Genomic DNA, 27,459 nt, shown 5'->3' on the forward strand with positions numbered 1-27,459 from the left:
CCCACCCATTCTGCCCAGGCTCCTCCTATACCCCTCCTATTTGACCCCACCCAATCTGACTAGGTTCCTCCTAAACCCCTCCTCTGCTGTCTGACCCCACCCACTCTGACTTGGCTCCTCCTAAACCCCTCCTCTGCTGTCTGACCCCACCCATTCTGCCCAGACTCCTCCTATACCCCCCTCCTCTCTGACTCCACCCAATCTGACTAGGCTCCTCCTAAACCCCTCCTCTGCTGTCTGACCCCACCCATTCTGCCCAGGCTCCTCCTATACCCCCTCCTCTCTGACTCCACCCATTCTGCCCAGGCTCCTTCCATACCCATCTGACCCCACCCATTCTGCCCAGGCTCCTCCTATACCCCTCCTATTTGACCCCACCCACTCTGACTTGGCTCCTCCTAAACCCCTCCTCTGCTGTCTGACCCCACCCATTCTGCCCAGGCTCCTCCTATACCCCCTCCTCTCTGACTCCACCCATTCTGCCCAGGCTCCTCCCATACCCATCTGACCCCACCCAATCTGACTTGGCTCCTCCTAAACCCCTCCTCTGCTGTCTGACCCCACCCATTCTGCCCAGGCTCCTCCTATACCCCCTCCTCTCTGACTCCACCCATTCTGCCCAGGCTCCTCCCATACCCATCTGACCCCACCCATTCTGCCCAGGCTCCTCCTATACCCCTCCTATTTGACCCCACCCACTCTGACTTGGCTCCTCCTAAACCCCTCCTCTGCTGTCTGACCCCACCCATTCTGCCCAGGCTCCTCCTATACCCCCCTCCTCTCTGACTCCACCCATTCTGCCCAGGCTCCTCCCATACCCGTCTGACCCCACCCATTCTGCCCAGGCTCCTCCTATACCCCTCCTCCTCTCTGACCCCACCCAATCTGACTAGGCTCCTCCTAAGCCCCTCCTCTGCTGTCTGACCCCACCCATTCTGCCCAGGCTCTTCCTATTTGACCCCACCCAATCTGACTAGGTTCCTCCTAAGCCCCTCCTCTGCTGTCTGGCCCCACCCAACCTTCCCAGGCTCCTCCTATACCCCTCCTCTCTGAACCCACCCAATCTGACTAGGCTCCTCCTAAGCCCCTCCTCTGCTGTCTGACCCCACCCATTCTGCCCAGGCTCCTCCCATACCAGTCTGACCCCACCCATTCTGCCCAGGCTCCTCCTAAGCCCCTCCTCTGCTGTCTGACCCCACCCATTCTGCCCAGCCTCCTCCTATACCCCCTCCTCTCTGACTCCACCCATTCTGCCCAGGCTCCTCCCATACCCGTCTGACCCCACCCATTCAGCCCAGGCTCCTCCCATACCCGTCTGACCCCACCCATTCTGCCCAGGCTCCTCCTATACCCCTCCTATTTGACCCCACCCAATCTGACTAGGTTCCTCCTAAGCCCCTCCTCTGCTGTCTGACCCCACCCATTCTGACTAAGCTCCTCCTAAACCCCTCCTCTGCTGTCTGACCCCACCCATTCTGCCCAGGCTCCTCCTATACCCCCTCCTCTCTGACTCCTCCCATTCTGCCCAGGCTCCTCCTATTTGACCCCACCCAATCTGACTAGGCTCCTCCTAAGCCCCTCCTCTCTGACTCCACCCATTCTGCCCAGGCTCCTCCCATACCAGTCTGACCCCACCCATTCTGCCCAGGCTCCTCCTATACCCCCCTCCTCTCTGACTCCTCCCATTCTGCCCAGGCTCCTCCTATTTGACCCCACCCAATCTGACTAGGCTCCTCCTATACCCCTCCTCTCTGACCCCACCCAATCTGACTAGGCTCCTCCTAAGCCCCTCCTCCTCTGCTGTCTGACCCCACCCATTCTGCCCAGGCTCTTCCTATACCCCCTCCTCTCTGACTCCACCCATTCTGCCCAGGCTCTTCCTATTTGACCCCACCCAATCTGACTAGGTTCCTCCTAAGCCCCTCCTCTGCTGTCTGACCCCACCCATTCTGCCCAGGCTCTTCCTATTTGACCCCACCCAATCTGACTAGGTTCCTCCTAAACCCCTCCTCTGCTGTCTGACCCCACCCATTCTGCCCAGGCTCCTCCCATACCCATCTGACCACACCCATTCTGCCCAGGCTCCTCCTATACCCCTCCTATTTGACCCCACCCACTCTGACTTGGCTCCTCCTAAACCCCTCCTCTGCTGTCTGACCCCACCCATTCTGCCCAGGCTCCTCCTATACCCCTCCTCTCTGACCCCACCCAATCTGACTAGGCTCCTCCTAAGCCCTTCCTCTGCTGTCTGACCCCACCCATTCTGCCCAGGCTCCTCCTAAGCCCCTCCTCTGCTGTCTGACCCCACCCATTCTGCCCAGGCTCCTCCTATACCCCTCCTATTTGACCCCACCCAATCTGACTTGGCTCCTCCTAAACCCCTCCTCTGCTGTCTGACCCCACCCATTCTGCCCAGGCTCCTCCTATACCCCCTCCTCTCTGACTCCACCTATTCTGCCCAAGCTCCTCCTATACCCCTCCTCTCTGACCCCACCCAATCTGACTAGGTTCCTCCTAAGCCCCTCCTCTGCTGTCTGACCCCACCCATTCTGCCCAGGCTCCTCCTATATCCCTCCTATTTGAACCCACCCAATCTGGCTTGGCTCCTCCTAAGCCCCTCCTCTGCTGTCTGGCCCCACCCAACCTGCCCAGGGTCCTCCTCCTACAGACAACACCCATTCTCTTTCTTTCACCTTTCTTTCCACACCTATTTTACTTACCGACCAATCTGCAATCCCTCTTTCGCTAGGCATGATTCCACTCTTACACAACACACAGACACATTTTACTTACCAATTTACGTACCTGGTGCCGAACCCGGGATTTGAACTCTGGTTGCCTGGATGGAAGGCAGGAACTTACCCACTGGACCACACTGGTTTCCATGTAAGTAGCCTATCAAATTGTCCTTATGTCATGGTCATCCTTTTAATGTGCAATGGAAGCCACAGGGAAGGACACCAAGGCCTGTATGTTGCTTATAGTTACTACTGCAATCCTCTAGACCACCAAGGAGCTATAGCTCAAAGGTAAGGCTTGTACCGTTGGTGGGGACAGCCCTCACAGGCCAGGGTTCGAATCCTGCCAGTGCTGTAGAAGTATCCCAAGGTGGGAAATTTTCAAACAGTGATTTTCTTTTTTTTTTTTTGCTAAGTGTTTTTCTGGTTTCCATGTAAGTAGCCTATCAAATTGTCCGTATGTCATGGTCATCCATTTAATGTGCAATGGAAGCCACAGGAAAGGACACCAAGGCCTGTATGTTGCTTATAGTTACTACTGCAATCCCCAGACTACCAAGGAGCTATAGCTCAAAGGTAAGGCTTGTACCTTTGGTGGGGACACCCCTAACAGGCCAGGGTTCGAATCCTGCCAGTGCTGTAGAAGTATCCCAAGGTGGGAAATTTTCAAACAGTGATTTTCTTTTTTTTTTTTTGCTAAGTGTTTTTCTGGTTTCCATGTAAGTAGCCTATCAAATTGTCCGTATGTCATGGTCATCCATTTAATGTGCAATGGAAGCCACAGGAAAGGACACCAAGGCCTGTATGTTGCTTATAGTTACTACTGCAATCCCCAGACTACCAAGGAGCTATAGCTCAAAGGTAAGGCTTGTACCTTTGGTGGGGACACCCCTAACAGGCCAGGGTTCGAATCCTGCCAGTGCTGTAGAAGTATCCCAAGGTGGGAAATTTTAAAACAGTGGTTTTCTTTTTTTTTTGTTGCTAAGTGTTTTTCTGGTTTCCATGTAAGTAGCCTATCAAATTGTCCTTATGTCATGGTCATCCATTTAATGTGCAATGGAAGCCACAGGAAAGGACACCAAGGCCTGTATGTTGCTTATAGTTACTACTGCAATCCTCCAGACCACCAAGGAGCTATAGCCCAAAGGTAAGGCTTGTACCTTTGGTGGGGACAGCCCTCACAGGCCAGGGTTCAAATCCTGCCAGTGCTGTAGAAGTATCCCAAGGTGGGGAATTTTCAAACAGTGATTTTCTTTTTTTTTGTTGCTAAGTGTTTTTTCTGGTTTCCATGTAAGTAGCCTATCAAATTATCCTTATGTCATGGTCATCCATTTAATGTGCAATGGAAGCCACAGGAAAGGACACCAAGGCCTGTATGTTGCTTATAGTTACTACTGCATTCCTCTAGACCACCAAGGAGATAGCTCAAAGGTAAGGCTTGTACCTTTGGGGGGGACAGCCCTCACAGGCCAGGGTTCGAATCCTGCCAGTGCTGTAGAAGTATCCCAAGGTGGGAAATTTTCGAACAGTGTTTTTTTTTTTTGCTAGTGGTTTTTTTGGCAGGTGTCTCCCAACATTTCATATGTTTTCTCTCATGACCTTCTACCAACCGCCCTATTTCTCAAGTAGGTGCTAGGAACAAGGCCTTATCTTCCTTTATCAATGTCGTCATTCTTTGTCCTTTAAGTTTGGTGAATTGCAGAGTGCAATTGTGGTATTGGGGGTTATAACTGAGCACAAGAATGCGAGGATGGTGCTACACTTATTGTAAAATAGGTTGGTTGATGGTGATTTTTCATTTTAGTGTGAGCCACTCGCTCAAATCAGAGGTTTGGTGCCAGTGAGCTTGGATAGAAATAAAGGTCAAGTATGAGCTCTGGCTAATGAAATGATGGGTCGAGTTTGAGGCTAGCTAGAGTCCATTTATTAGGTGCAATAAGAAGTTGGAAAGATTGTTTCCTTTAAGAGACAGACAAGAGCAGAGTCAAGCCTTTGCTCTAGTAGATCTGCATCATGCCTGCTGCAGGATGTGAAGGAGTGGACCTCCACAGCAGTGCGTTGTGCCGGGCTGGGCTGCACTGGGATGGGCTGGGCCTGCCCTGGCATCTTGGATTTATTCACCCACCTCCTTCCTTTGAAGAACGCTCACGAACGGCCACAAACGTCCTTGTTCTGTATACAGGCGGACAGCAGGCAATTTAGGACCCTGCTAAATGATGGCGATGTCCCCATGTGCTTCCTTCGAGTGGCAAAATCCTTTGTCTAAGGCAGGTGGGCTTTTTTAAAATTTGGTTGAAGACCATATGTTGGAGGCAGTATCACGGCACAAGCCGCCGACCGTCTCAGAAGAAAGTATGCATGGGAGGACATTATTTGCATAGGAGAGCCCTCTTCTCAGTCCCATTCTTAAGCTGCAGTGGCCATGAAGTGTTACTAGTGGGCAGCAGTATGAACAAAAGAGCACACTGAGGCTTTTCTTCTTCTTGCTGACATGATTCTTGGTCATTTTTGTATTGCAGGGCCTAAGGAGTGAAGGACTACGATGACTGAGGGGATGAGGAATGGCTGGCCTGTATTTGTGGTGAAGGGGGAACATTTGGAAGGTAAACAGCAAGATGAAAGCGTCAAAGCATATATGTTTGCTGAGTGATTGAGTCTGTGTGTCACTTGTCTCTTTGTAGGGACATGTGAGAAAGGAACAGCAGCACCATAGACTTCAGGTGGGAGAGCAAGCAAGGATGAATATTTCCCTCAAATCCAAATACTTACAGCACCTCAAAGATGACAAGTGCGATATGATGTTCTGCAATTGCAAGGATTTGCCATGTGTGGTGCATAAATATGCATGGTTAGTGAGGTTTTTCCCAGAATGTGAGTATCGTTAGGCTGGCAAATGTCAGGCACTCCTTTGGGGGTATGAAGCCAAGAAAAAATTTGGGAAGTTTGCTACAGTCATCTGTAGGATCGAAAGACACTGGGGAATCGTTACAGAGGGAGCCAGGCTGCACAAAACGTGGTAACAGTTGGACAGAAATCTTTAGCAGGACTTTTGACTACCCCCAATGTGGGACCAGGACCGCAGTACCTCTCTGTCTCTGAAACGTATTTTGACCTCTGGGCACCACCATCTCAATGCCCCTCAAATGTTCCCTCCTGGAACCCCAGCTTTGGTAGTGCATCAACCAGGTTTCAATCATTTGAGTGACCACAAACACCCTTGCTATGTGCCTTCCATTTACATTCAGTCAGTAACCCAGCTGCTTCGTTCGCTATTGAATCTCAAGTGACAGTTGGATGCACATTGCAGGGGTATACAGGCATTTACCGTACTGTACAGCCCCTCTCAGTACAGTCAGACTACACTTCTTAAAATCATAAATACATGTTTTGTCCAACAGTAAGGCCGGGCCTTTCCTCTGTAGTTCATAGCCAACGTAAGGAGGAAAAAATAAGCTGAAGAGCATGCCAAAATTCTCTACAGACACTGCCAATCCTCACACTGCCTATTTGCATGCCGAGGTTATTCACTATGACCCACCAAACCAATTGGCAACAGTAGCCTCTCTCTGCCTCATTCGTATGCTCCGATGCCACCTTTATTTAGCAAATGTTAGTGCTCTAGGATTTCATAGCACGATTCGCTATAGCCTCTTTTTTCAACAGAAATGTCCTAAAGGTACCTATACCAATCTGCTGGGTGGGGAGGAGGGGGGCTGCTGCTGCTGGCAGTAAAATTTTGGGGCACCCCACCTGCAAAAATACATTCACATGCTCCTTGTTGTACCTTTCAATACCATAACTGCAGCAGAATCGTATGGTGACCCCTGTTGGTAACAGAAACTGTCAAACAGCTTTTTGCCACCCCCCCTCCCCCGTTGCCCCTAACCATTTGGGGTACACCCCATGAGGGAGGATCAGAGCAATAAAAAATAATGGTAGCCCCCCCCAAAAAGTACCTGGAAGGCATGCCATTCTGTGCACCTCATCGCTCTTCACGTTGCGCCTAAGCACCTTTTAATACTGCTCCCCGACTGCCCCCTCCCAACAGAAATCAGAAAGTATAGGGGGTGCATTAAAAAAGTTTTTGCAGTTCCCCACCATAAGTCAGGATCCTCCTCCATCTATGACCCCTTCCTAGGCCCTCAGACCCCACCCATTCTGCCCAGGCTCCTCCTATACCCCATTCCTCTCTGACTCCACCCATTCTGCCCAGGCTCCTCCCATACCCATCTGACCCCACCCATTCTGCCCAGGCTCCTCCTATACCCCTCCTATTTGACCCCACCCACTCTGACTTGGCTCCTCCTAAACCCCTCCTCTGCTGTCTGACCCCACCCATTCTGCCCAGACACCTCCTATACCCCCCTCCTCTCTGACTCCACCCAATCTGACTAGGCTCCTCCTAAGCCCCTCCTCTGCTGTCTGACCCCACCCATTCTGCCCAGGCTCCTCCTATACCCCTCCTCTCTGAACCCACCCATTCTGACTAGGCTCCTCCTAAGCCCCTCCTCTGCTGTCTGACCCCACCCATTCTGCCCAGGCTCCTCCCATACCAGTCTGACCCCACCCATTCTGCCCAGGCTCCTCCTATACCCCCCTCCTCTCTGACTCCTCCCATTCTGCCCAGGCTCCTCCTATTTGACCCCACATAATCTGACTAGGCTCCTCCCATACCCCTCCTCTCTGACCCCACCCAATCTGACTAGGCTCCTCCTAAGCCCCTCCTCTGCTGTCTGACCCCACCCATTCTGCCCAGGCTCCTCCTAAGCCCCTCCTCTGCTGTCTGACCCCACCCATTCTGCCCAGGCTCATCCTATACCCCCTCCTCTCTGACTCCACCCATTCTGCCCAGGCTCCTCCCATACCCGTCTGACCGCACCCATTCTGCCCAGGCTCCTCCTATACCCCTCTTATTTGACCCCAATCTGACTAGGCTCCTCCTAAGCCCCTCCTCTGCTGTCTGACCCCACCCATTCTGACTAAGCTCCTCCTAAACCCCTCCTCTGCTGTCTGACCCCACCCATTCTGCCCAGGCTCCTCCTATACCCCCTCCTCTCTGACTCCACCCATTCTGCCCAGGCTCCTCCCATACCCATCTGACCGCACCCATTCTGCCCAGGCTCCTCCTATACCCCTCCTATTTGACCCCACCCACTCTGACTTGGCTCCTCCTAAACCCCTCCTCTGCTGTCTGACCCCACCCATTCTGCCCAGGCTCCTCCTATACCCCTCCTCTCCGAACCCACCCAATCTGACTAGGCTCCTCCTAAGCCCCTCCTCTGCTGTCTGACCCCACCCATTCTGCCCAAGCTCCTCCTATTTGACCCCACCCAATCTGACTAGGTTCCTCCTAAGCCCCTCCTCTGCTGTCTGGCCCCACCCAACCTTCCCAGGCTCCTCCTATACCCCTTCTCTCTGACCCCACCCAATCTGACTAGGCTCCTCTTAAGCCCCTCCTCTGCTGTCTGACCCCACCCATTCTGCCCAGGCTCTTCCTATACCCCCTCCTCTCTGACTCCACCCATTCTGCCCAGGCTCCTCCCATACCCGTCTGACCCCACCCATTCTGCCCAGGCTCCTCCTATACCCCTCCTATTTGACCCCACCCAATCTGACTTGGCTCCTCCTAAACCCCTCCTCTGCTGTCTGACCCCACCCATTCTGCCCAGGCTCCTCCTATACCCCCTCCTCTCTGACTCCACCCATTCTGCCCAGGCTCCTCCCATACCCATCTGACCCCACCCAATCTGACTAGGTTCCTCCTAAACCCCTCCTCTGCTGTCTGACCCCACCCACTCTGACTTGGCTCCTCCTAAACCCCTCCTCTGCTGTCTGACCCCACCCATTCTGCCCAGGCTCCTCCTATACCCCCCTCCTCTCTGACTCCACCCATTCTGCCCAGGCTCCTCCCATACCCATCTGACCCCACCCATTCTGCCCAGGCTCCTCCTATACCCCTCCTATTTGACCCCACCCACTCTGACTTGGCTCCTCCTAAACCCCTCCTCTGCTGTCTGACCCCACCCATTCTGCCCAGGCTCCTCCTATACCCCCTCCTCTCTGACTCCACCCATTCTGCCCAGGCTCCTCCCATACCCATCTGACCCCACCCATTCTGCCCAGGCTCGTCCTATACCCCTCCTATTTGACCCCACCCACTCTGACTTGGCTCCTCCTAAACCCCTCCTCTGCTGTCTGACCCCACCCATTCTGCCCAGACTCCTCCTATACCCCCCTCCTCTCTGACTCCACCCAATCTGACTAGGCTCCTCCTAAGCCCCTCCTCTGCTGTCTGACCCCACCCATTCTGCCCAGGCTCCTCCTATACCCCTCCTCTCTGAACCCACCCAATCTGACTAGGCTCCTCCTAAGCCCCTCCTCTGCTGTCTGACCCCACCCATTCTGCCCAGGCTCCTCCCATACCAGTCTGACCCCACCCATTCTGCCCAGGCTCCTCCTATACCCCCCTCCTCTCTGACTCCTCCCATTCTGCCCAGGCTCCTCCTATTTGACCCCACATAATCTGACTAGGCTCCTCCTATACCCCTCCTCTCTGACCCCACCCAATCTGACTAGGCTCCTCCTAAGCCCCTCCTCTGCTGTCTGACCCCACCCATTCTGCCCAGGCTCGTCCTATACCCCTCCTATTTGACCCCACCCACTCTGACTTGGCTCCTCCTAAACCCCTCCTCTGCTGTCTGACCCCACCCATTCTGCCCAGACTCCTCCTATACCCCCCTCCTCTCTGACTCCACCCAATCTGACTAGGCTCCTCCTAAGCCCCTCCTCTGCTGTCTGACCCCACCCATTCTGCCCAGGCTCCTCCCATACCAGTCTGACCCCACCCATTCTGCCCAGGCTCCTCCTATTTGACCCCACATAATCTGACTAGGCTCCTCCTATACCCCTCCTCTCTGACCCCACCCAATCTGACTAGGCTCCTCCTAAGCCCCTCCTCTGCTGTCTGACCCCACCCATTCTGCCCAGGCTCCTCCCATACCCGTCTGACCGCACCCATTCTGCCCAGGCTCCTCCTATACCCCTCTTATTTGACCCCAATCTGACTAGGCTCCTCCTAAGCCCCTCCTCTGCTGTCTGACCCCACCCATTCTGCCCAGGCTCCTCCCATACCCATCTGACCACACCCATTCTGCCCAGGCTCCTCCTATACCCCTCCTATTTGACCCCACCCACTCTGACTTGGCTCCTCCTAAACCCCTCCTCTGCTGTCTGACCCCACCCATTCTGCCCAGGCTCCTCCTATACCCCTCCTCTCTGACCCCACCCAATCTGACTAGGCTCCTCCTAAGCCCTTCCTCTGCTGTCTGACCCCACCCATTCTGCCCAGGCTCCTCCTAAGCCCCTCCTCTGCTGTCTGACCCCACCCATTCTGCCCAGGCTCCTCCTATACCCCTCCTATTTGACCCCACCCAATCTGACTTGGCTCCTCCTAAACCCCTCCTCTGCTGTCTGACCCCACCCATTCTGCCCAGGCTCCTCCTATACCCCCTCCTCTCTGACTCCACCCATTCTGCCCAAGCTCCTCCTATACCCCTCCTCTCTGACCCCACCCAATCTGACTAGGTTCCTCCTAAGCCCCTCCTCTGCTGTCTGACCCCACCCATTCTGCCCAGGCTCCTCCTATATCCCTCCTATTTGAACCCACCCAATCTGGCTTGGCTCCTCCTAAGCCCCTCCTCTGCTGTCTGGCCCCACCCAACCTGCCCAGGGTCCTCCTCCTACAGACAACACCCATTCTCTTTCTTTCACCTTTCTTTCCACACCTATTTTACTTACCGACCAATCTGCAATCCCTCTTTCGCTAGGCATGATTCCACTCTTACACAACACACAGACACATTTTACTTACCAATTTACGTACCTGGTGCCGAACCCGGGATTTGAACTCTGGTTGCCTGGATGGAAGGCAGGAACTTACCCACTGGACCACACTGGTTTCCATGTAAGTAGCCTATCAAATTGTCCTTATGTCATGGTCATCCTTTTAATGTGCAATGGAAGCCACAGGGAAGGACACCAAGGCCTGTATGTTGCTTATAGTTACTACTGCAATCCTCTAGACCACCAAGGAGCTATAGCTCAAAGGTAAGGCTTGTACCTTTGGTGGGGACAGCCCTCACAGGCCAGGGTTCGAATCCTGCCAGTGCTGTAGAAGTATCCCAAGGTGGGAAATTTTCAAACAGTGATTTTCTTTGCTAAGTGTTTTTCTGGTTTCCATGTAAGTAGCCTATCAAATTGTCCGTATGTCATGGTCATCCATTTAATGTGCAATGGAAGCCACAGGAAAGGACACCAAGGCCTGTATGTTGCTTATAGTTACTACTGCAATCCCCAGACTACCAAGGAGCTATAGCTCAAAGGTAAGGCTTGTACCTTTGGTGGGGACACCCCTAACAGGCCAGGGTTCGAATCCTGCCAGTGCTGTAGAAGTATCCCAAGGTGGGAAATTTTAAAACAGTGGTTTTCTTTTTTTTTTGTTGCTAAGTGTTTTTCTGGTTTCCATGTAAGTAGCCTATCAAATTGTCCTTATGTCATGGTCATCCATTTAATGTGCAATGGAAGCCACAGGAAAGGACACCAAGGCCTGTATGTTGCTTATAGTTACTACTGCATTCCTCTAGACCACCAAGGAGATAGCTCAAAGGTAAGGCTTGTACCTTTGGGGGGGACAGCCCTCACAGGCCAGGGTTCGAATCCTGCCAGTGCTGTAGAAGTATCCCAAGGTGGGAAATTTTCGAACAGTGTTTTTTTTTTTTGCTAGTGGTTTTTTTGGCAGGTGTCTCCCAACATTTCATATGTTTTCTCTCATGACCTTCTACCAACCGCCCTATTTCTCAAGTAGGTGCTAGGAACAAGGCCTTATCTTCCTTTATCAATGTCGTCATTCTTTGTCCTTTAAGTTTGGTGAATTGCAGAGTGCAATTGTGGTATTGGGGGTTATAACTGAGCACAAGAATGCGAGGATGGTGCTACACTTATTGTAAAATAGGTTGGTTGATGGTGATTTTTCATTTTAGTGTGAGCCACTCGCTCAAATCAGAGGTTTGGTGCCAGTGAGCTTGGATAGAAATAAAGGTCAAGTATGAGCTCTGGCTAATGAAATGATGGGTCGAGTTTGAGGCTAGCTAGAGTCCATTTATTAGGTGCAATAAGAAGTTGGAAAGATTGTTTCCTTTAAGAGACAGACAAGAGCAGAGTCAAGCCTTTGCTCTAGTAGATCTGCATCATGCCTGCTGCAGGATGTGAAGGAGTGGACCTCCACAGCAGTGCGTTGTGCCGGGCTGGGCTGCACTGGGATGGGCTGGGCCTGCCCTGGCATCTTGGATTTATTCACCCACCTCCTTCCTTTGAAGAACGCTCACGAACGGCCACAAACGTCCTTGTTCTGTATACAGGCGGACAGCAGGCAATTTAGGACCCTGCTAAATGATGGCGATGTCCCCATGTGCTTCCTTCGAGTGGCAAAATCCTTTGTCTAAGGCAGGTGGGCTTTTTTAAAATTTGGTTGAAGACCATATGTTGGAGGCAGTATCACGGCACAAGCCGCCGACCGTCTCAGAAGAAAGTATGCATGGGAGGACATTATTTGCATAGGAGAGCCCTCTTCTCAGTCCCATTCTTAAGCTGCAGTGGCCATGAAGTGTTACTAGTGGGCAGCAGTATGAACAAAAGAGCACACTGAGGCTTTTCTTCTTCTTGCTGACATGATTCTTGGTCATTTTTGTATTGCAGGGCCTAAGGAGTGAAGGACTACGATGACTGAGGGGATGAGGAATGGCTGGCCTGTATTTGTGGTGAAGGGGGAACATTTGGAAGGTAAACAGCAAGATGAAAGCGTCAAAGCATATATGTTTGCTGAGTGATTGAGTCTGTGTGTCACTTGTCTCTTTGTAGGGACATGTGAGAAAGGAACAGCAGCACCATAGACTTCAGGTGGGAGAGCAAGCAAGGATGAATATTTCCCTCAAATCCAAATACTTACAGCACCTCAAAGATGACAAGTGCGATATGATGTTCTGCAATTGCAAGGATTTGCCATGTGTGGTGCATAAATATGCATGGTTAGTGAGGTTTTTCCCAGAATGTGAGTATCGTTAGGCTGGCAAATGTCAGGCACTCCTTTGGGGGTATGAAGCCAAGAAAAAATTTGGGAAGTTTGCTACAGTCATCTGTAGGATCGAAAGACACTGGGGAATCGTTACAGAGGGAGCCAGGCTGCACAAAACGTGGTAACAGTTGGACAGAAATCTTTAGCAGGACTTTTGACTACCCCCAATGTGGGACCAGGACCGCAGTACCTCTCTGTCTCTGAAACGTATTTTGACCTCTGGGCACCACCATCTCAATGCCCCTCAAATGTTCCCTCCTGGAACCCCAGCTTTGGTAGTGCATCAACCAGGTTTCAATCATTTGAGTGACCACAAACACCCTTGCTATGTGCCTTCCATTTACATTCAGTCAGTAACCCAGCTGCTTCGTTCGCTATTGAATCTCAAGTGACAGTTGGATGCACATTGCAGGGGTATACAGGCATTTACCGTACTGTACAGCCCCTCTCAGTACAGTCAGACTACACTTCTTAAAATCATAAATACATGTTTTGTCCAACAGTAAGGCCGGGCCTTTCCTCTGTAGTTCATAGCCAACGTAAGGAGGAAAAAATAAGCTGAAGAGCATGCCAAAATTCTCTACAGACACTGCCAATCCTCACACTGCCTATTTGCATGCCGAGGTTATTCACTATGACCCACCAAACCAATTGGCAACAGTAGCCTCTCTCTGCCTCATTCGTATGCTCCGATGCCACCTTTATTTAGCAAATGTTAGTGCTCTAGGATTTCATAGCACGATTCGCTATAGCCTCTTTTTTCAACAGAAATGTCCTAAAGGTACCTATACCAATCTGCTGGGTGGGGAGGAGGGGGGCTGCTGCTGCTGGCAGTAAAATTTTGGGGCACCCCACCTGCAAAAATACATTCACATGCTCCTTGTTGTACCTTTCAATACCATAACTGCAGCAGAATCGTATGGTGACCCCTGTTGGTAACAGAAACTGTCAAACAGCTTTTTGCCACCCCCCCTCCCCCGTTGCCCCTAACCATTTGGGGTACACCCCATGAGGGAGGATCAGAGCAATAAAAAATAATGGTAGCCCCCCCCAAAAAGTACCTGGAAGGCATGCCATTCTGTGCACCTCATCGCTCTTCACGTTGCGCCTAAGCACCTTTTAATACTGCTCCCCGACTGCCCCCTCCCAACAGAAATCAGAAAGTATAGGGGGTGCATTAAAAAAGTTTTTGCAGTTCCCCACCATAAGTCAGGATCCTCCTCCATCTATGACCCCTTCCTAGGCCCTCAGACCCCACCCATTCTGCCCAGGCTCCTCCTATACCCCATTCCTCTCTGACTCCACCCATTCTGCCCAGGCTCCTCCCATACCCATCTGACCCCACCCATTCTGCCCAGGCTCCTCCTATACCCCTCCTATTTGACCCCACCCACTCTGACTTGGCTCCTCCTAAACCCCTCCTCTGCTGTCTGACCCCACCCATTCTGCCCAGACACCTCCTATACCCCCCTCCTCTCTGACTCCACCCAATCTGACTAGGCTCCTCCTAAGCCCCTCCTCTGCTGTCTGACCCCACCCATTCTGCCCAGGCTCCTCCTATACCCCTCCTCTCTGAACCCACCCATTCTGACTAGGCTCCTCCTAAGCCCCTCCTCTGCTGTCTGACCCCACCCATTCTGCCCAGGCTCCTCCCATACCAGTCTGACCCCACCCATTCTGCCCAGGCTCCTCCTATACCCCCCTCCTCTCTGACTCCTCCCATTCTGCCCAGGCTCCTCCTATTTGACCCCACATAATCTGACTAGGCTCCTCCCATACCCCTCCTCTCTGACCCCACCCAATCTGACTAGGCTCCTCCTAAGCCCCTCCTCTGCTGTCTGACCCCACCCATTCTGCCCAGGCTCCTCCTAAGCCCCTCCTCTGCTGTCTGACCCCACCCATTCTGCCCAGGCTCATCCTATACCCCCTCCTCTCTGACTCCACCCATTCTGCCCAGGCTCCTCCCATACCCGTCTGACCGCACCCATTCTGCCCAGGCTCCTCCTATACCCCTCTTATTTGACCCCAATCTGACTAGGCTCCTCCTAAGCCCCTCCTCTGCTGTCTGACCCCACCCATTCTGACTAAGCTCCTCCTAAACCCCTCCTCTGCTGTCTGACCCCACCCATTCTGCCCAGGCTCCTCCTATACCCCCTCCTCTCTGACTCCACCCATTCTGCCCAGGCTCCTCCCATACCCATCTGACCGCACCCATTCTGCCCAGGCTCCTCCTATACCCCTCCTATTTGACCCCACCCACTCTGACTTGGCTCCTCCTAAACCCCTCCTCTGCTGTCTGACCCCACCCATTCTGCCCAGGCTCCTCCTATACCCCTCCTCTCCGAACCCACCCAATCTGACTAGGCTCCTCCTAAGCCCCTCCTCTGCTGTCTGACCCCACCCATTCTGCCCAAGCTCCTCCTATTTGACCCCACCCAATCTGACTAGGTTCCTCCTAAGCCCCTCCTCTGCTGTCTGGCCCCACCCAACCTTCCCAGGCTCCTCCTATACCCCTTCTCTCTGACCCCACCCAATCTGACTAGGCTCCTCTTAAGCCCCTCCTCTGCTGTCTGACCCCACCCATTCTGCCCAGGCTCTTCCTATACCCCCTCCTCTCTGACTCCACCCATTCTGCCCAGGCTCCTCCCATACCCGTCTGACCCCACCCATTCTGCCCAGGCTCCTCCTATACCCCTCCTATTTGACCCCACCCAATCTGACTTGGCTCCTCCTAAACCCCTCCTCTGCTGTCTGACCCCACCCATTCTGCCCAGGCTCCTCCTATACCCCCTCCTCTCTGACTCCACCCATTCTGCCCAGGCTCCTCCCATACCCATCTGACCCCACCCAATCTGACTAGGTTCCTCCTAAACCCCTCCTCTGCTGTCTGACCCCACCCACTCTGACTTGGCTCCTCCTAAACCCCTCCTCTGCTGTCTGACCCCACCCATTCTGCCCAGGCTCCTCCTATACCCCCCTCCTCTCTGACTCCACCCATTCTGCCCAGGCTCCTCCCATACCCATCTGACCCCACCCATTCTGCCCAGGCTCCTCCTATACCCCTCCTATTTGACCCCACCCACTCTGACTTGGCTCCTCCTAAACCCCTCCTCTGCTGTCTGACCCCACCCATTCTGCCCAGGCTCCTCCTATACCCCCTCCTCTCTGACTCCACCCATTCTGCCCAGGCTCCTCCCATACCCATCTGACCCCACCCATTCTGCCCAGGCTCGTCCTATACCCCTCCTATTTGACCCCACCCACTCTGACTTGGCTCCTCCTAAACCCCTCCTCTGCTGTCTGACCCCACCCATTCTGCCCAGACTCCTCCTATACCCCCCTCCTCTCTGACTCCACCCAATCTGACTAGGCTCCTCCTAAGCCCCTCCTCTGCTGTCTGACCCCACCCATTCTGCCCAGGCTCCTCCTATACCCCTCCTCTCTGAACCCACCCAATCTGACTAGGCTCCTCCTAAGCCCCTCCTCTGCTGTCTGACCCCACCCATTCTGCCCAGGCTCCTCCCATACCAGTCTGACCCCACCCATTCTGCCCAGGCTCCTCCTATACCCCCCTCCTCTCTGACTCCTCCCATTCTGCCCAGGCTCCTCCTATTTGACCCCACATAATCTGACTAGGCTCCTCCTATACCCCTCCTCTCTGACCCCACCCAATCTGACTAGGCTCCTCCTAAGCCCCTCCTCTGCTGTCTGACCCCACCCATTCTGCCCAGGCTCGTCCTATACCCCTCCTATTTGACCCCACCCACTCTGACTTGGCTCCTCCTAAACCCCTCCTCTGCTGTCTGACCCCACCCATTCTGCCCAGACTCCTCCTATACCCCCCTCCTCTCTGACTCCACCCAATCTGACTAGGCTCCTCCTAAGCCCCTCCTCTGCTGTCTGACCCCACCCATTCTGCCCAGGCTCCTCCCATACCAGTCTGACCCCACCCATTCTGCCCAGGCTCCTCCTATTTGACCCCACATAATCTGACTAGGCTCCTCCTATACCCCTCCTCTCTGACCCCACCCAATCTGACTAGGCTCCTCCTAAGCCCCTCCTCTGCTGTCTGACCCCACCCATTCTGCCCAGGCTCCTCCCATACCCGTCTGACCGCACCCATTCTGCCCAGGCTCCTCCTATACCCCTCTTATTTGACCCCAATCTGACTAGGCTCCTCCTAAGCCCCTCCTCTGCTGTCTGACCCCACCCATTCTGCCCAGGCTCCTCCCATACCCATCTGACCACACCCATTCTGCCCAGGCTCCTCCTATACCCCTCCTATTTGACCCCACCCACTCTGACTTGGCTCCTCCTAAACCCCTCCTCTGCTGTCTGACCCCACCCATTCTGCCCAGGCTCCTCCTATACCCCTCCTCTCTGACCCCACCCAATCTGACTAGGCTCCTCCTAAGCCCTTCCTCTGCTGTCTGACCCCACCCATTCTGCCCAGGCTCCTCCTAAGCCCCTCCTCTGCTGTCTGACCCCACCCATTCTGCCCAGGCTCCTCCTATACCCCTCCTATTTGACCCCACCCAATCTGACTTGGCTCCTCCTAAACCCCTCCTCTGCTGTCTGACCCCACCCATTCTGCCCAGGCTCCTCCTATACCCCCTCCTCTCTGACTCCACCCATTCTGCCCAAGCTCCTCCTATACCCCTCCTCTCTGACCCCACCCAATCTGACTAGGTTCCTCCTAAGCCCCTCCTCTGCTGTCTGACCCCACCCATTCTGCCCAGGCTCCTCCTATATCCCTCCTATTTGAACCCACCCAATCTGGCTTGGCTCCTCCTAAGCCCCTCCTCTGCTGTCTGGCCCCACCCAACCTGCCCAGGGTCCTCCTCCTACAGACAACACCCATTCTCTTTCTTTCACCTTTCTTTCCACACCTATTTTACTTACCGACCAATCTGCAATCCCTCTTTCGCTAGGCATGATTCCACTCTTACACAACACACAGACACATTTTACTTACCAATTTACGTACCTGGTGCCGAACCCGGGATTTGAACTCTGGTTGCCTGGATGGAAGGCAGGAACTTACCCACTGGACCACACTGGTTTCCATGTAAGTAGCCTATCAAATTGTCCTTATGTCATGGTCATCCTTTTAATGTGCAATGGAAGCCACAGGGAAGGACACCAAGGCCTGTATGTTGCTTATAGTTACTACTGCAATCCTCTAGACCACCAAGGAGCTATAGCTCAAAGGTAAGGCTTGTACCTTTGGTGGGGACAGCCCTCACAGGCCAGGGTTCGAATCCTGCCAGTGCTGTAGAAGTATCCCAAGGTGGGAAATTTTCAAACAGTGATTTTCTTTGCTAAGTGTTTTTCTGGTTTCCATGTAAGTAGCCTATCAAATTGTCCGTATGTCATGGTCATCCATTTAATGTGCAATGGAAGCCACAGGAAAGGACACCAAGGCCTGTATGTTGCTTATAGTTACTACTGCAATCCCCAGACTACCAAGGAGCTATAGCTCAAAGGTAAGGCTTGTACCTTTGGTGGGGACACCCCTAACAGGCCAGGGTTCGAATCCTGCCAGTGCTGTAGAAGTATCCCAAGGTGGGAAATTTTCAAACAGTGATTTTCTTTTTTTTTTTTTGCTAAGTGTTTTTCTGGTTTCCATGTAAGTAGCCTATCAAATTGTCCGTATGTCATGGTCATCCATTTAATGTGCAATGGAAGCCACAGGAAAGGACACCAAGGCCTGTATGTTGCTTATAGTTACTACTGCAATCCCCAGACTACCAAGGAGCTATAGCTCAAAGGTAAGGCTTGTACCTTTGGTGGGGACACCCCTAACAGGCCAGGGTTCGAATCCTGCCAGTGCTGTAGAAGTATCCCAAGGTGGGAAATTTTAAAACAGTGGTTTTCTTTTTTTTTTGTTGCTAAGTGTTTTTCTGGTTTCCATGTAAGTAGCCTATCAAATTGTCCTTATGTCATGGTCATCCATTTAATGTGCAATGGAAGCCACAGGAAAGGACACCAAGGCCTGTATGTTGCTTATAGTTACTACTGCAATCCTCCAGACCACCAAGGAGCTATAGCCCAAAGGTAAGGCTTGTACCTTTGGTGGGGACAGCCCTCACAGGCCAGGGTTCAAATCCTGCCAGTGCTGTAGAAGTATCCCAAGGTGGGGAATTTTCAAACAGTGATTTTCTTTTTTTTTGTTGCTAAGTGTTTTTTCTGGTTTCCATGTAAGTAGCCTATCAAATTATCCTTATGTCATGGTCATCCATTTAATGTGCAATGGAAGCCACAGGAAAGGACACCAAGGCCTGTATGTTGCTTATAGTTACTACTGCATTCCTCTAGACCACCAAGGAGATAGCTCAAAGGTAAGGCTTGTACCTTTGGGGGGGACAGCCCTCACAGGCCAGGGTTCGAATCCTGCCAGTGCTGTAGAAGTATCCCAAGGTGGGAAATTTTCGAACAGTGTTTTTTTTTTTTGCTAGTGGTTTTTTTGGCAGGTGTCTCCCAACATTTCATATGTTTTCTCTCATGACCTTCTACCAACCGCCCTATTTCTCAAGTAGGTGCTAGGAACAAGGCCTTATCTTCCTTTATCAATGTCGTCATTCTTTGTCCTTTAAGTTTGGTGAATTGCAGAGTGCAATTGTGGTATTGGGGGTTATAACTGAGCACAAGAATGCGAGGATGGTGCTACACTTATTGTAAAATAGGTTGGTTGATGGTGATTTTTCATTTTAGTGTGAGCCACTCGCTCAAATCAGAGGTTTGGTGCCAGTGAGCTTGGATAGAAATAAAGGTCAAGTATGAGCTCTGGCTAATGAAATGATGGGTCGAGTTTGAGGCTAGCTAGAGTCCATTTATTAGGTGCAATAAGAAGTTGGAAAGATTGTTTCCTTTAAGAGACAGACAAGAGCAGAGTCAAGCCTTTGCTCTAGTAGATCTGCATCATGCCTGCTGCAGGATGTGAAGGAGTGGACCTCCACAGCAGTGCGTTGTGCCGGGCTGGGCTGCACTGGGATGGGCTGGGCCTGCCCTGGCATCTTGGATTTATTCACCCACCTCCTTCCTTTGAAGAACGCTCACGAACGGCCACAAACGTCCTTGTTCTGTATACAGGCGGACAGCAGGCAATTTAGGACCCTGCTAAATGATGGCGATGTCCCCATGTGCTTCCTTCGAGTGGCAAAATCCTTTGTCTAAGGCAGGTGGGCTTTTTTAAAATTTGGTTGAAGACCATATGTTGGAGGCAGTATCACGGCACAAGCCGCCGACCGTCTCAGAAGAAAGTATGCATGGGAGGACATTATTTGCATAGGAGAGCCCTCTTCTCAGTCCCATTCTTAAGCTGCAGTGGCCATGAAGTGTTACTAGTGGGCAGCAGTATGAACAAAAGAGCACACTGAGGCTTTTCTTCTTCTTGCTGACATGATTCTTGGTCATTTTTGTATTGCAGGGCCTAAGGAGTGAAGGACTACGATGACTGAGGGGATGAGGAATGGCTGGCCTGTATTTGTGGTGAAGGGGGAACATTTGGAAGGTAAACAGCAAGATGAAAGCGTCAAAGCATATATGTTTGCTGAGTGATTGAGTCTGTGTGTCACTTGTCTCTTTGTAGGGACATGTGAGAAAGGAACAGCAGCACCATAGACTTCAGGTGGGAGAGCAAGCAAGGATGAATATTTCCCTCAAATCCAAATACTTACAGCACCTCAAAGATGACAAGTGCGATATGATGTTCTGCAATTGCAAGGATTTGCCATGTGTGGTGCATAAATATGCATGGTTAGTGAGGTTTTTCCCAGAATGTGAGTATCGTTAGGCTGGCAAATGTCAGGCACTCCTTTGGGGGTATGAAGCCAAGAAAAAATTTGGGAAGTTTGCTACAGTCATCTGTAGGATCGAAAGACACTGGGGAATCGTTACAGAGGGAGCCAGGCTGCACAAAACGTGGTAACAGTTGGACAGAAATCTTTAGCAGGACTTTTGACTACCCCCAATGTGGGACCAGGACCGCAGTACCTCTCTGTCTCTGAAACGTATTTTGACCTCTGGGCACCACCATCTCAATGCCCCTCAAATGTTCCCTCCTGGAACCCCAGCTTTGGTAGTGCATCAACCAGGTTTCAATCATTTGAGTGACCACAAACACCCTTGCTATGTGCCTTCCATTTACATTCAGTCAGTAACCCAGCTGCTTCGTTCGCTATTGAATCTCAAGTGACAGTTGGATGCACATTGCAGGGGTATACAGGCATTTACCGTACTGTACAGCCCCTCTCAGTACAGTCAGACTACACTTCTTAAAATCATAAATACATGTTTTGTCCAACAGTAAGGCCGGGCCTTTCCTCTGTAGTTCATAGCCAACGTAAGGAGGAAAAAATAAGCTGAAGAGCATGCCAAAATTCTCTACAGACACTGCCAATCCTCACACTGCCTATTTGCATGCCGAGGTTATTCACTATGACCCACCAAACCAATTGGCAACAGTAGCCTCTCTCTGCCTCATTCGTATGCTCCGATGCCACCTTTATTTAGCAAATGTTAGTGCTCTAGGATTTCATAGCACGATTCGCTATAGCCTCTTTTTTCAACAGAAATGTCCTAAAGGTACCTATACCAATCTGCTGGGTGGGGAGGAGGGGGGCTGCTGCTGCTGGCAGTAAAATTTTGGGGCACCCCACCTGCAAAAATACATTCACATGCTCCTTGTTGTACCTTTCAATACCATAACTGCAGCAGAATCGTATGGTGACCCCTGTTGGTAACAGAAACTGTCAAACAGCTTTTTGCCACCCCCCCTCCCCCGTTGCCCCTAACCATTTGGGGTACACCCCATGAGGGAGGATCAGAGCAATAAAAAATAATGGTAGCCCCCCCAAAAAAGTACCTGGAAGGCATGCCATTCTGTGCACCTCATCGCTCTTCACGTTGCGCCTAAGCACCTTTTAATACTGCTCCCCGACTGCCCCCTCCCAACAGAAATCAGAAAGTATAGGGGGTGCATTAAAAAAGTTTTTGCAGTTCCCCACCATAAGTCAGGATCCTCCTCCATCTATGACCCCTTCCTAGGCCCTCAGACCCCACCCATTCTGCCCAGGCTCCTCCTATACCCCATTCCTCTCTGACTCCACCCATTCTGCCCAGGCTCCTCCCATACCCATCTGACCCCACCCATTCTGCCCAGGCTCCTCCTATACCCCTCCTATTTGACCCCACCCACTCTGACTTGGCTCCTCCTAAACCCCTCCTCTGCTGTCTGACCCCACCCATTCTGCCCAGACACCTCCTATACCCCCCTCCTCTCTGACTCCACCCAATCTGACTAGGCTCCTCCTAAGCCCCTCCTCTGCTGTCTGACCCCACCCATTCTGCCCAGGCTCCTCCTATACCCCTCCTCTCTGAACCCACCCATTCTGACTAGGCTCCTCCTAAGCCCCTCCTCTGCTGTCTGACCCCACCCATTCTGCCCAGGCTCCTCCCATACCAGTCTGACCCCACCCATTCTGCCCAGGCTCCTCCTATACCCCCCTCCTCTCTGACTCCTCCCATTCTGCCCAGGCTCCTCCTATTTGACCCCACATAATCTGACTAGGCTCCTCCCATACCCCTCCTCTCTGACCCCACCCAATCTGACTAGGCTCCTCCTAAGCCCCTCCTCTGCTGTCTGACCCCACCCATTCTGCCCAGGCTCCTCCTAAGCCCCTCCTCTGCTGTCTGACCCCACCCATTCTGCCCAGGCTCATCCTATACCCCCTCCTCTCTGACTCCACCCATTCTGCCCAGGCTCCTCCCATACCCGTCTGACCGCACCCATTCTGCCCAGGCTCCTCCTATACCCCTCTTATTTGACCCCAATCTGACTAGGCTCCTCCTAAGCCCCTCCTCTGCTGTCTGACCCCACCCATTCTGACTAAGCTCCTCCTAAACCCCTCCTCTGCTGTCTGACCCCACCCATTCTGCCCAGGCTCCTCCTATACCCCCTCCTCTCTGACTCCACCCATTCTGCCCAGGCTCCTCCCATACCCATCTGACCGCACCCATTCTGCCCAGGCTCCTCCTATACCCCTCCTATTTGACCCCACCCACTCTGACTTGGCTCCTCCTAAACCCCTCCTCTGCTGTCTGACCCCACCCATTCTGCCCAGGCTCCTCCTATACCCCTCCTCTCCGAACCCACCCAATCTGACTAGGCTCCTCCTAAGCCCCTCCTCTGCTGTCTGACCCCACCCATTCTGCCCAGGCTCCTCCTATACCCCTCCTATTTGACCCCACCCAATCTGACTAGGTTCCTCCTAAACCCCTCCTCTGCTGTCTGACCCCACCCACTCTGACTTGGCTCCTCCTAAACCCCTCCTCTGCTGTCTGACCCCACCCATTCTGCCCAGACTCCTCCTATACCCCCCTCCTCTCTGACTCCACCCAATCTGACTAGGCTCCTCCTAAACCCCTCCTCTGCTGTCTGACCCCACCCATTCTGCCCAGGCTCCTCCTATACCCCCTCCTCTCTGACTCCACCCATTCTGCCCAGGCTCCTCCCATACCCATCTGACCGCACCCATTCTGCCCAGGCTCCTCCTATACCCCTCCTATTTGACCCCACCCACTCTGACTTGGCTCCTCCTAAACCCCTCCTCTGCTGTCTGACCCCACCCATTCTGCCCAGGCTCCTCCTATACCCCCTCCTCTCTGACTCCACCCATTCTGCCCAGGCTCCTCCCATACCCATCTGACCCCACCCATTCTGCCCAGGCTCGTCCTATACCCCTCCTATTTGACCCCACCCACTCTGACTTGGCTCCTCCTAAACCCCTCCTCTGCTGTCTGACCCCACCCATTCTGCCCAGACTCCTCCTATACCCCCCTCCTCTCTGACTCCACCCAATCTGACTAGGCTCCTCCTAAGCCCCTCCTCTGCTGTCTGACCCCACCCATTCTGCCCAGGCTCCTCCTATACCCCTCCTCTCTGAACCCACCCAATCTGACTAGGCTCCTCCTAAGCCCCTCCTCTGCTGTCTGACCCCACCCATTCTGCCCAGGCTCCTCCTATACCCCTCCTCTCTGAACCCACCCAATCTGACTAGGCTCCTCCTAAGCCCCTCCTCTGCTGTCTGACCCCACCCATTCTGCCCAGGCTCCTCCCATACCAGTCTGACCCCACCCATTCTGCCCAGGCTCGTCCTATACCCCTCCTCTCTGACTCCACCCATTCTGCCCAGGCTCCTCCTATACCCCTCCTCTCTGACCCCACCCAATCTGACTAGGCTCCTCCTAAGCCCCTCCTCTGCTGTCTGACCCCACCCATTCTGCCCAAGCTCCTCCTATTTGACCCCACCCAATCTGACTAGGTTCCTCCTAAGCCCCTCCTCTGCTGTCTGGCCCCACCCAACCTTCCCAGGCTCCTCCTATACCCCTTCTCTCTGACCCCACCCAATCTGACTAGGCTCCTCTTAAGCCCCTCCTCTGCTGTCTGACCCCACCCATTCTGCCCAGGCTCTTCCTATACCCCCTCCTCTCTGACTCCACCCATTCTGCCCAGGCTCCTCCCATACCCGTCTGACCCCACCCATTCTGCCCAGGCTCCTCCTATACCCCTCCTATTTGACCCCACCCAATCTGACTTGGCTCCTCCTAAACCCCTCCTCTGCTGTCTGACCCCACCCATTCTGCCCAGGCTCCTCCTATACCCCCTCCTCTCTGACTCCACCCATTCTGCCCAGGCTCCTCCCATACCCATCTGACCCCACCCAATCTGACTTGGCTCCTCCTAAACCCCTCCTCTGCTGTCTGACCCCACCCATTCTGCCCAGGCTCCTCCTATACCCCCTCCTCTCTGACTCCACCCATTCTGCCCAGGCTCCTCCCATACCCATCTGACCCCACCCATTCTGCCCAGGCTCCTCCTATACCCCTCCTATTTGACCCCACCCACTCTGACTTGGCTCCTCCTAAACCCCTCCTCTGCTGTCTGACCCCACCCATTCTGCCCAGGCTCCTCCTATACCCCCCTCCTCTCTGACTCCACCCATTCTGCCCAGGCTCCTCCCATACCCGTCTGACCCCACCCATTCTGCCCAGGCTCCTCCTATACCCCTCCTCCTCTCTGACCCCACCCAATCTGACTAGGCTCCTCCTAAGCCCCTCCTCTGCTGTCTGACCCCACCCATTCTGCCCAGGCTCCTCCTATACCCCTCCTCTCTGAACCCACCCAATCTGACTAGGCTCCTCCTAAGCCCCTCCTCTGCTGTCTGACCCCACCCATTCTGCCCAGGCTCTTCCTATTTGACCCCACCCAATCTGACTAGGTTCCTCCTAAGCCCCTCCTCTGCTGTCTGGCCCCACCCAACCTTCCCAGGCTCCTCCTATACCCCTTCTCTCTGACCCCACCCAATCTGACTAGGCTCCTCCTAAGCCCCTCCTCTGCTGTCTGACCCCACCCATTCTGCCCAGGCTCCTCCTATACCCCTCCTCTCTGAACCCACCCAATCTGACTAGGCTCCTCCTAAGCCCCTCCTCTGCTGTCTGACCCCACCCATTCTGCCCAGGCTCTTCCTATTTGACCCCACCCAATCTGACTAGGCTCCTCCTAAGCCCCTCCTCTCTGACTCCACCCATTCTGCCCAGGCTCCTCCTAAGCCCCTCCTCTGCTGTCTGACCCCACCCATTCTGCCCAGGCTCCTCCTATACCCCCTCCTCTCTGACTCCACCCATTCTGCCCAGGCTCCTCCTATTTGACCCCACCCAATCTGACTAGGCTCCTCCTAAGCCCCTCCTCTCTGACTCCACCCATTCTGCCCAGGCTCCTCCCATACCAGTCTGACCCCACCCATTCTGCCCAGGCTCCTCCTATACCCCTCCGATTTGACCCCACCCACTCTGACTTGGCTCCTCCTAAACCCCTCCTCCTCCTCTGCTGTCTGACCCCACCCATTCTGCCCAGGCTCCTCCTATACCCCCCTCCTCTCTGACTCCACCCATTCCGCCCAGGCTCCTCCCATACCTGTCTGACCCCACCCATTCTGCCCAGGCTCCTCCCATACCTGTCTGACCCCACCCATTCTGCCCAGGCTCCTCCTCCTCCTATTTGACCCCACCCAATCTGACTAGGCTCCTCCTAAGCCCCTCCTCTGCTGTCTGACCCCACCCATTCTGCCCAGGCTCCTCCTATTTGACCCCACCCAATCTGACTAGGTTCCTCCTAAGCCCCTCCTCTGCTGTCTGACCCCACCCATTCTGCCCAGGCTCTTCCTATACCCCCTCCTCTCTGACTCCACCCATTCTGCCCAGGCTCCTCCCATACCCGTCTGACCCCACCCATTCTGCCCAGGCTCCTCCTATACCCCTCCTATTTGACTCCACCCAATCTGACTTGGCTCCTCCTAAACCCCTCTTCTGCTGTCTGACCCCACCCATTCTGCCCAGGCTCCTCCTATACCCCCTCCTCTCTGACTCCACCCATTCTGCCCAGGCTCCTCCCATACCCATCTGACCCCACCCATTCTGCCCAGGCTCCTCCTATACCCCTCCTATTTGACCCCACCCACTCTGACTTGGCTCCTCCTAAACCCCTCCTCTGCTGTCTGACCCCACCCATTCTGCCCAGGCTCCTCCCATACCCCCCTCCTCTCTGACTCCTCCCATTCTGCCCAGGCTCCTCCTATTTGACCCCACATAATCTGACTAGGCTCCTCCTATACCCCTCCTCTCTGACCCCACCCAATCTGACTAGGCTCCTCCTAAGCCCCTCCTCTGCTGTCTGACCCCACCCATTCTGCCCAGGCTCCTCCTAAGCCCCTCCTCTGCTGTCTGACCCCACCCATTCTGCCCAGGCTCATCCTATACCCCCTCCTCTCTGACTCCACCCATTCTGCCCAGGCTCCTCCCATACCCGTCTGACCGCACCCATTCTGCCCAGGCTCCTCCTATACCCCTCTTATTTGACCCCAATCTGACTAGGCTCCTCCTAAGCCCCTCCTCTGCTGTCTGACCCCACCCATTCTGCCCAGGCTCCTCCCATACCCATCTGACCGCACCCATTCTGCCCAGGCTCCTCCTATACCCCTCCTATTTGACCCCACCCACTCTGACTTGGCTCCTCCTAAACCCCTCCTCTGCTGTCTGACCCCACCCATTCTGCCCAGGCTCCTCCTATACCCCTCCTCTCTGAACCCACCCAATCTGACTAGGCTCCTCCTAAGCCCCTCCTCTGCTGTCTGACCCCACCCATTCTGCCCAAGCTCCTCCTATTTGACCCCACCCAATCTGACTAGGCTCCTCTTAAGCCCCTCCTCTGCTGTCTGACCCCACCCATTCTGCCCAGGCTCTTCCTATACCCCCTCCTCTCTGACTCAACCCATTCTGCCCAGGCTCCTCCCATACCCGTCTGACCCCACCCATTCTGCCCAGGCTCCTCCTATACCCCTCCTATTTGACCCCACCCAATCTGACTTGGCTCCTCCTAAACCCCTCCTCTGCTGTCTGACCCCACCCATTCTGCCCAGGCTCCTCCTATACCCCCTCCTCTCTGACTCCACCCATTCTGCCCAGGCTCCTCCCATACCCATCTGACCCCACCCAATATGACTTGGCTCCTCCTAAACCCCTCCTCTGCTGTCT

Source organism: Lissotriton vulgaris, chromosome 1_1, assembly GCF_964263255.1.
Source record: "Lissotriton vulgaris chromosome 1_1, aLisVul1.2, whole genome shotgun sequence".
In the NCBI taxonomy this organism is placed as follows: Eukaryota; Metazoa; Chordata; class Amphibia; order Caudata; family Salamandridae; genus Lissotriton; species Lissotriton vulgaris.